Source organism: Pan paniscus, chromosome 12, assembly GCF_029289425.2.
Source record: "Pan paniscus chromosome 12, NHGRI_mPanPan1-v2.0_pri, whole genome shotgun sequence".
Classification (NCBI taxonomy): Eukaryota; Metazoa; Chordata; class Mammalia; order Primates; family Hominidae; genus Pan; species Pan paniscus.
The window spans coordinates 2,812,954-2,824,333 of NC_073261.2; positions in this window are offsets into that span (position 1 = coordinate 2,812,954).

Consider the following 11,380-nt stretch of genomic DNA (forward strand, 5'->3'; position numbering starts at 1 on the left):
TATCTACACAGCCATTTCTACAAACATGGAAATATCTACACCGCTATCTCTATAAACATGGAAATAGCCACATAGCTATCTGTATAAACATGGAAATATATACACTGCTATCTCTATAAACATGGAAATATCTCCACCGCTATCTGTATAAACATGGAAATATCTCCAATGCTATCTGTATAAACATGGAAATATATCCAACGCTATCTGTATAAACATGGAAATAGCCACACAGTTATCTGTATAAACATGGAAATGTCTACACCGCTATCTCTATAAACATGGAAATATCTCCACCGCTATCTGTATAAACATGGAAATACCTCCACCGCTATCTTCATAAACATGGAAATATCTACACTGCTATCTCTATAAATATGGAAATGTCGACACCGCTAACTGTATAAACATGGAAATAGCTACATGGCTGTCTCTATAAACATGGAAATATCTTCACCGCCATCTGTATAAACATGGAAATAACTACACCGTCATCTGTATAATCCTGGAAATATCTACACCACTATTTGCATAAACATGAAAATATCTACACTTCCATCTGTATACACATGTAAATATCTAGACAGCCATCTCTATAAACATGGAAATATCTGCACCGCTATCTGTATAAACATGGAAATATCTACACCGCTATCTGTATAAACATGGAAATAGTGACACCGCTATTTGGATAAATATGGAAATATCTTCACCGCTATCTCTATAAACATGGAAATGTCTACACCGCTATCTGTATAAACATGGAAATATCTACACCGCCATCTGTATAAACATGGAAATACCTACACAGTCATCTCTAGAAACCTGGAAATATCTACACCACTATCTGTATAAACATGGAAATATCTACACTGCCATCTGTATAAACATGTAAATATCTACACAGCCATCTCTATAAACATGGAAATATCTCCACCGCTATCTGTATAAACATGCAAATAGCCACACCGCTATCTGTATGAACATTGAAATATCTACACCGTCATCTGTAAAAACAGGGAAATATCTACACAGTCATCTGTATAAACATGGAACTATCTACACCTCCATCTGTATAAACATGGAAATATCTACACTGCCATCTGTATACACATGGAAATATCTACACAGCCATTTGTATAAACATGGAAATATCTACACCGCTATCTCTATAAACTTGGAAATACCTACCCCGCAATCTGTATAAACATGGAAATATTTACACCATTATCTGTCTAAACTTGGAAATATCTACACTGCCATCTGCATAAATATGTAAATATCTACACAGCGTTCTCTATAAACATGGAAATATCTACACCGCTATCTGCATAAACATGGAAATATCTCCACCGCTGTCTATATAAACATGGAAATATCTCCAACGCTATCTGTATAAACATGGAAATAGCCACACAGCTAGCTGAATAAACATGGAAATGTCTACACCGCTATCTCTATAATCATGGAAATATCTCCACTGCTATCTGTAAACTTGGAAATATATCCACCGCTATCTGTATAAACATGGAAATAGTGACACCGCTATCTGTATAAATATGGAAATATCTACACCACTATCTCTATAAACACGGAAATGTCTACACCGCTATCTGTATAAACATGGAAATAACTACATGGCTGTCTCTATAAACATGGAAATATCTTCACCGCCATCTGTATAGACATGGAAATAACTACACAGTCATCTGTATAATCCTGGAAATATCTACACCACTATCTGTATAAACATGAAAATATCTACAATGCCATCTGTTTAAAGATTTAAATATCTACACATCCATCTCTATAAACATGGAAATATCTACACCGCTATCTTTATAAACATGGAAATAGTCACACCGCTATCTGTATAAACATGGAAATAGCTACACCGCCATCTGTAAAAACATGGAAATATCTACAGAGTCATCTGTATAAACATGGAAATATCAACACCTCCATCTGTATAAACATGGAAATATCTACACTGCCATCTGTATAAACATGGAAATACCTGCACCGCAATCTGTATAAACATGGAAATATCTACACCATTATCTGTCTAAACATGGAAATATCTACACTGCCATCTGTATAAATATGTAAATATCTACACAGCCATCTCTATAAACATGGAAATATCTACACCGCTATCTCTATAAACATGGAAATAGCCACACAGCTATCTGTATAAACATGGAAATATATACACTGCTATCTCTATAAACATGGAAATATCTCCACCGCTATCTGTATAAACATGGAAATATCTCCAACGCTATCTGTATAAACATGGAAATATCTCCAACGCTATCTGTATAAACATGGAAATAGCCACACAGTTATCTGTATAAACATGGAAATGTCTACACCGCTATCTCTATAAACATGGAAATATCTCCACCGCTATCTGTATAAACATGGAAATACCTCCACCGCTATCTTCATAAACATGGAAATATCTACACTGCTATCTCTATAAATATGGAAATGTCGACACCGCTAACTGTATAAACATGGAAATATCTACATGGCTGTCTGTGTAAACATGGAAATATCTTCACCGCCATCTGTATAAACATGGAAATAAATACACCGTCATCTGTATAATCCTGGAAATATCTACACCACTATCTGCATAATCATGAAAATATCTACACTGCCATCTGTATACACATGTAAATATCTACACAGCCATCTCTATAAACATGGAAATATCTGCACCGCTATCTGTATAAACATGGAAATATCTACACCGCTATCTGTATAAACATGGAAATAGTGACACCGCTATTTGGATAAATATGGAAATATCTTCACCGCTATCTCTATAAACATGGAAATGTCTACACTGCTATCTGTATAAACATGGAAATATCTACATGGCTATCTCTATAAACATGCAAATATCTACACCGCCATCTGTATAAACATGGAAATACCTACATAGTCATCTCTAGAAACCTGGAAATATCTACACCACTATCTGTATAAACATGGAAATATCTACACTGCCATCTGTATACACATGTAAATATCTACACAGCCATCTCTATAAACATGGAAATATCGGCACCGCTATATGTATAAACATGGAAATAGCCACACCACTATCTGTATAAACATGGAAATATCTACACCGCAATCTGTAAAAACATGGATATATCTACACAGTCATCTGTATAAACATGGAAATATCTACACCTCCATCTGTATAAACATGGAAATATCTACAATGCCATCTGTATACACATGGAAATATCTACACAGCCATCTGTATAAAAATGGAAATATCTACACAGCTATGTCTATAAACATGGAAATAACTACTCCGCAATCTGTATAAACATGGAAATATCTACACCGCAATCTGTAAAAACAGGGAAATATCTACACAGTCATCAGTATAAACATGGAACTATCTACACCTCCATCTGTATAAACATGGAAATATCTACACTGCCATCTGTATACACATGGAAATGTCTACACAGCCATTTGTATAAACATGGAAATATCTACACCGCTATCTCTATAAACTTGGAAATACCTACCCCGCAATCTGTATAAACATGGAAATATTTACACCATTATCTGTCTAAACTTGGAAATATCTACACTGCCATCTGTATAAATATGAAATATCTACACAGCCATCTCTATAAACATGGAAATATCTACACCGCTATCTGCATAAACATGGAAATAGCCACACAGCTATCTGTATAAACATGGAAATATATACACTGCTATCTATATAAACAAGGAAAGATCTCCACCCCTATCTGTATAAACATGGAAATATCTCCACCGTTATCTATATAAACATGGAAATATCTCGAACGCTATCTGCATAAACACGGAAATCGCCACACAGCAAGCTGTATAAACATGGAAATGTCTACACCGCTATCTCTATAATCATGGAAATATCTCCACCGCTATCTGTATAAACTTGGAAATATATCCACCGCTATCTGTATAAACATGGAAATAGTGACACCGCTATCTGTATAAATATGGAAATACCTACACCGCTATCTCTATAAACATGGAAATTTCTACACCGCTATCTGTATAAACATGGAAATATCTACATGGCTGTCTCTATAAACATGGAAATATCTTCACCGCCATCTCTATAGACATGGAAATAACTACACAGTCATCTGTATAATCCTGGAAATATCTACACCACTCTCTGTATAAACATGAAAATATCTACACTGCCATCTGTTTAAACATGTAAATATCTACACAGCCATCTCTATAAACATGGAAATATCTACACCGCTATCTTTATAAACTTGGAAATATTCACACCGCTATCTGTATAAACATGGGAATAGCTACACCGCCATCTGTAAAAACATGGAAATATCTACACAGTCATCTGTATAAACATGGAAATATCTACACCTCCATCTGTATAAACATGGAAATACCTACACTGCCATCTGTATAAACATGGAAATACCTACACCGCAATCTGTATAAACTTGGAAATATCTACAACATTATCTGTCTAAACATGGAAATATCTACACTGCCATCTGTATAAATATGTAAATATCTACACAGCCATCTCTATAAACATGGAAATATCTACACCGCTATCTCTATAAACATGGAAATAGCCACACACAGCTATCTGAATAAACATGGAAATATATACACTGCTATCTCTATAAACATGGAAATATCTCCACCGCTATCTGTATAAACATGGAAATATCTCCACCGCTATCTGTATAAACATGGAAATATCTCCAACGCTATCTGTATAAACATGGAAATAGCCACACAGTTATCTGTATAAACATGGAAATGTCTACACCGCTATCTCTATAAACATGGAAATATCTCCACCGCTATCTGTATAAACATGGAAATATCTCCACCGCTATCTTCATAAACATGGAAATATCTACACCGCTATCTCTATAAATATGGAAATGTCTACACCGCTAACTGTATAAACATGGTTATATCTACATGGCTGCCTCTATAAACATGGAAATATCTTCACCGCCATCTGTATAAACATGGAAATAACTACAGAGTCATCTGTATAATCCTGGAAATATCTACACCACTATCTGTATAAACATGAAAATATCTACACTGCCATCTGTATACACATGTAAATATCTACACAGCCATCTCTATAAACATAGAAATATCTGCACCGCTATCTGTATAAACATGGAAATAGCCACAACACTATCTGTATAAACATGGAAATATCTACACCGCCATCTGTAAAAACATGGAAATATCTACACAGTCATCTGTATAAACATGGAAATATCTACACCTCCATCTGTATAAACATGGAAATATCTACACTGCCATCTGTATACACATGGAAATATCTACACAGCCATCTGTATAAAAATGGAAATATCTACACCGCTATGTCTATAAACATGGAAATAACTACTCCGCAATCTGTATAAACATGGAAATATCTACACCATTATCTGTGTAAACATGGAAATATGTGCAATGCCATCTGTATAAATATGTAGATATCTGCACAGCCATCTCTATAAACATGGAAATATCTACACCGCTATCTGTATAAACATGGAAATAGCCACACCGCTATCTGTATAAACATGGAAATACCTACACCGCTATCTCTATAAACATGGAAATATCACCACCGCTATCTGTATAAACCTGGAAATATCTCCTCCGCTATCTGTATAAACATGAAAATATCTACACCGCTATCTGTATAAACATGGAAATAGTGACACCGATATTTGTATAAATATGGAAATATCTTCACCGCTATCTCTATAAACATGGAAATGTCTACACCGCTATCTGTATAAACATGGAAATATCTACATGGCTATCTCTATAAACATGGAAATATCTACACCGACATCTGTATATACATGGAAATACCAACACAGTCATCTCTATAAACCTGGAAATATTTACACCAATATCTGTATAAACATGGATATATCTACACTGCCATCTGTATAAACATGTAAATATCTACACAGCCATGTCTATAAACATGGAAATATCTACACCGCTATCTGTATAAACATGGAAATAGCCACACCGCTATCTGTATAAACATGGAAATGTCTACACCGCCATCTGTATAAACATGGAAATACCTACACAGTCATCTGTATATACATGGAAATATCTACACGACTGTCTATACAAACATGGAAATATCTACACTGCCATCTGTATAAACATGGAAATATATACACAGCCATCTCTATAAACATGGAAATATCTACACAGCTATCTGTATAAACATGGAAACAGCCACACAGATATCTGTATAAACAGGGAAATATATACACTGCTGTCTCTATAAACATGGAAATATCTCCACCGCTATCTGTATAAACATGGAAATATCTCCACCGCTATCTATATAAACATGTTAAATATCTCCAACGCTATCTGTATAAACATGGAAATAGCCACACAGCTATCTCTATAAACATCAAATATCTACACCGCTATCTCTATAAACACGGAAATATCTCCACCGCTGTCTCTATAAACATGGAAATATCTCCACAGCTATCTGTATAAACATGGAAATAGTGGCACCGCTATCTGTATAAATATGGAAATATCTACAGCGCTATCTCTATAAACATGGAAATGTCTACACCGCTATCTGTATAAACATGGAAATATCTACATGGCTGTGTCTATAAACACGGAAATATCTTCACCACCGTCTGTATAAACATGGAAATAACTACCCAGTCATCTGTATAAACCTGGAAATATCTACACCACTGTCTGTACAAACATGGAAATAACTACACTGCCATCTGTATAAACATGGAAATATCTACACAGCCATCTTTATAAAAATGGAAATATCTACACTGCTATCTGTATAAACATGGAAATAGCCACATCGCTATCTGCATAAAAATGGAAATATCTACACCGACATGTGTAAAAATATGAAAATACCTACACAGTCATCTGTATAAACATGGAAATATCTCCACCGCTATCTGTATAAACATGGAAATATCTACACCGCCATCTGTATAAAAATAGAAATAACTACACAGTCATCTGTATAAATATGGAAATATGTACTCCGCTATCAGTATAAACATGGAAATATCCACACCCCTCTCTATAAACATGGAAATATCTTCACCGCTATCTGTATAAACATGGAAATATCTACACCGCTATCTCTATAAACATGGAAATGTCTACACCGCTATCTGTATAATCATGTAAATATCTACATGGCTGTCTCTATAAACATGGAAATGCCTTCACCGCCATCTGTATAAACATGGAAATAACAACACAGTCATCTGTATAAACCTGGAAATGTCTACACCACTATCTGTATAAACATGAAAATATCCACAATGCTATCTGTATAAACATGTAAATATCTACACAGCCATCTCTATAAATATGGAAATATCTACACCGCTATCTGTATAAACATGGAAATAGCCACACCGCTATCTGTATAAACATGGAAATATCTACACCGCCATCTGTAAAAACATGGATATATCTACACAGTCATCTGTATAAACATGGAAATATCTACACCTCCATCTGTATAAACATGGAAATATCTACACTGCCATCTGTATACACATGGAAATATCTACACAGTCATCTGTATAAACATGGAAATATCTACACCTCCATCTTTATAAACATGGAAATATCTATACTGCCATCTGTATACACATGGAAATATCTACACAGCCATCTGTGTAAACATGGAAATATCTACACCGCTATCTGTTTAAACAGGGAAATAGCCACACAGCTATTTGCATAAACATGGAAATATATACACTGCTATCACTATAAACGTGGAAATCTCTCCACCGCTATCTGTATAAACATGGAAAAATCTCCACCGACATCTGTATAAACATGGAAATATCTACACCACTGTCTGTACAAACATGGAAATATCTACACTGCCATCTGTATAAACATGGAAATATCTACACAGCCATCTCTATAAACATGGAAATATCTACACTGCTATCTTTATAAACACGGACATATCTACACCGACATGTGTAAAAATATGAAAATATCTACACAGTCATCTGTATAAACATGGAAATATCTCCACCGCTATCTGTATAAACATGGAAATATCTACACAGCCATCTGTATAAAAATGGAAATAACTAGACAGTCATCTGTATAAATATGGAAATATGTACACCGCTATCTGTATAAACATGGAAATATCTGCACCGCCATCTGCATAAACATGGAAATATCTACACCGCCATCTGTATAAACATGGAAATATCTCCAACGCTATCTGTATAAACTTGGAAATAGCCACACCGCTATCTGTATAAACATGGAAATATCTACATGGCTGTCTCTATAAACATGGAAATATCTTCACCGCCATCTGTATAAACATGGAAATAACTACACAGTCATTTGTATAAACCTGGAAATATCTACACCACTATCTGTATAAACATGAAAATATCTACACTGCCATCTGTATAAACATGGAAATATGTACACCGCTATCTCTAGAAACATGGAAATACCTACACAGCAATCTGTATAAACATGGAAATATCTACAACATTGTCTGTCTAAACATGGAAATATCTACACTGCCATCTGTATAAATATGTAAATATCTACACAGCCATGTCTATAAACATGGAAATATCTACACCGCTATCTGTATAAACATGGAAATAGCCACACAGCTATCTGTATAAACATGGCAATATCTACACCGCTATCTGTATAAACATGGAAATATCTCCACCACTATCTGTATTAAAATGGAAATATCTCCACCGCTATCAGTATAAACATGGAAATATTGACACCGCTATCTGTATAAATATGGAAATATCTACACCGCTATCTCTATAAACATGGAAATGCCTACACCGCTATCTGTATAAACATGGAAATATCTACATGGCTATCTCAATAAACATGGAAATATCTACACCGCCATCTGTATAAACATGGAAATACCTACACAGTCATCTGTATAAACTTGGAAATATCTACACCACTATCTGTATAAACATGGAAATATCTACACTGCCATCAGTATAATCATGTAAATATCTACACACCCAGCTTTATAAACATGGAAATATCTACATCGCTATCTGTGTAAACATTGAAATAGTGACACCTCTATCTGTATAAATAAGGAATTATCTACACCGCTATCTCTATAAACATGGAAATGCCTACACCACTATCGGTATAAACATGGAAATATCTACATGGCTGTCTCTATGAACATGGAAATATCTTCACCACCATCTGTATAAACTTGGAAATAACAACACAGTCATCTGTATAAACCTGGAAATATCTACACCACTATCTGTATAAACATGGAAATAACTAAACTGCCATCTGTATAAACATGTAAATATCTACACAGCCATCTCTATAAACATGGAAATATCTCCACCGCTATCTGTATAAACATGGAAATAGCCACACCGTTATCTGTATAAACATGGAAATATCTACACCGCCATCTTAAAAACATGGAAATATCTACACAGTCATCTGTATAAACAAGGAAATATCTACACCTCCATCTGTATAAACTTGGAAATATCTACACAGCCATCTGTATAAACATGGAAATATCTACACCGCTATCTGTATAAACATGGAAATACCTACACCGCAATCTGTATAAAGATGGAAATATCTACACCATTATCTGTCTAAACATGGAAATATCTACACTGCCATCTGTATAAATATGTAAATATCTACACACTCATCTGTATAAACCTTGAAATATCTACACCGCTATCTGTATAAAGATGGAAATAGCCACACAGATATCTGTATAAACATGGAAATATACACACTGCTATCTCTATAAACATGGAATTATCTCCACCGCTATCTGTATAAACATGGAAATATCTCCACCGCTATCTGTATAAACATGGAAATATCTCCAACGCTATCTGTATAAACATGGAAATAGCCACACAGCTATCTGAATAAACATGGAAATATCTACATCGCTATCTGTGTAAACATAGAAATATCTCCACTGCTATCTGTATAAACATGGAAATAGCCACACCGCTATCTGTATAAACATGGAAATATCTACACCACAATCTGTAAAAACATGGAAATATCTACACAGACATCTGTATAAACATGGAAATAACTACACCTCCATCTGTATAAACTTGGAAATATCTATACTGCCATCTGTATACACATGGAAATACCTACACCGCAATCTGTATAAACATGGAAATATCTACACCTCCATCTGTATAAACATAGAAATATCTACACTGCCATCTGTATACACATGGAAATATCCACACAGCCATCTGAAGAAACATGGAAATGTCTACACCGCTATCTCTATAAACATGGAAATACCTACACCGCAATCTGTATAAACATGGAAATATCTACACCATTATCTGTCTAAATATGGAAATAACTACACTGCCATCTGTATAAATATGTAAATATCTACACAGCCATCTCTATAAACATGGAAATATCTACACCGCTATCTGTATAAACATGGAAATAGCGACACCGCTATCTGTATAAACATGGAAATATCTACACCGCTATCTCTATAAACATGGAAATATCTCCACCGCTATCTGTATAAACATGGAAATATCTCCACCGCTATCTGTATAAACATGGAAATAGTGACACCGCTATCTGTATGAATATGGAAATATCTACACCGCTATCTCTATAAACATGGAAATGTCTACACCGCTATCTGTATAAACATGGAAACATCTACATGGCTGTCTCTATAAACTTGGAAATATCTTCACCGCCATCTGTATAAACATGGAAATAACTACACAGTCATCTGTATAATCCTGGAAATATCTACACCACTATCTGTATAAACATGAAAATATCTACACTGCCATCTGTATAAACATGTAAATATCTACACAGCCATCTCTATAAACATGGAAATATCTACACCGCTATCTGTATGAACATGGAAATAGCCACACCGCTATCTGTATAAACATGGAAATATCTACACCGCCATCTGTAAAAACATGGAAATATCTATAGAGTCATCTGTATACACATGGAAATATCTACACCTCCATCTGTATAAACATGGAAATATCTACACTGCCATCTGTATACACATGGAAATATCCACACAGCCATCTGTATAAACATGGAAATATCTACACCGCTATCTCTATAAACATGGAAATACCTACACTGCAATCTGTATAAACATGGAAATATCTACACCATTATCTGTCTAAACATGGAAATATCTACACTGCCATCTGCATAAATATGTAAATATATACACAGCCATCTCTATAAA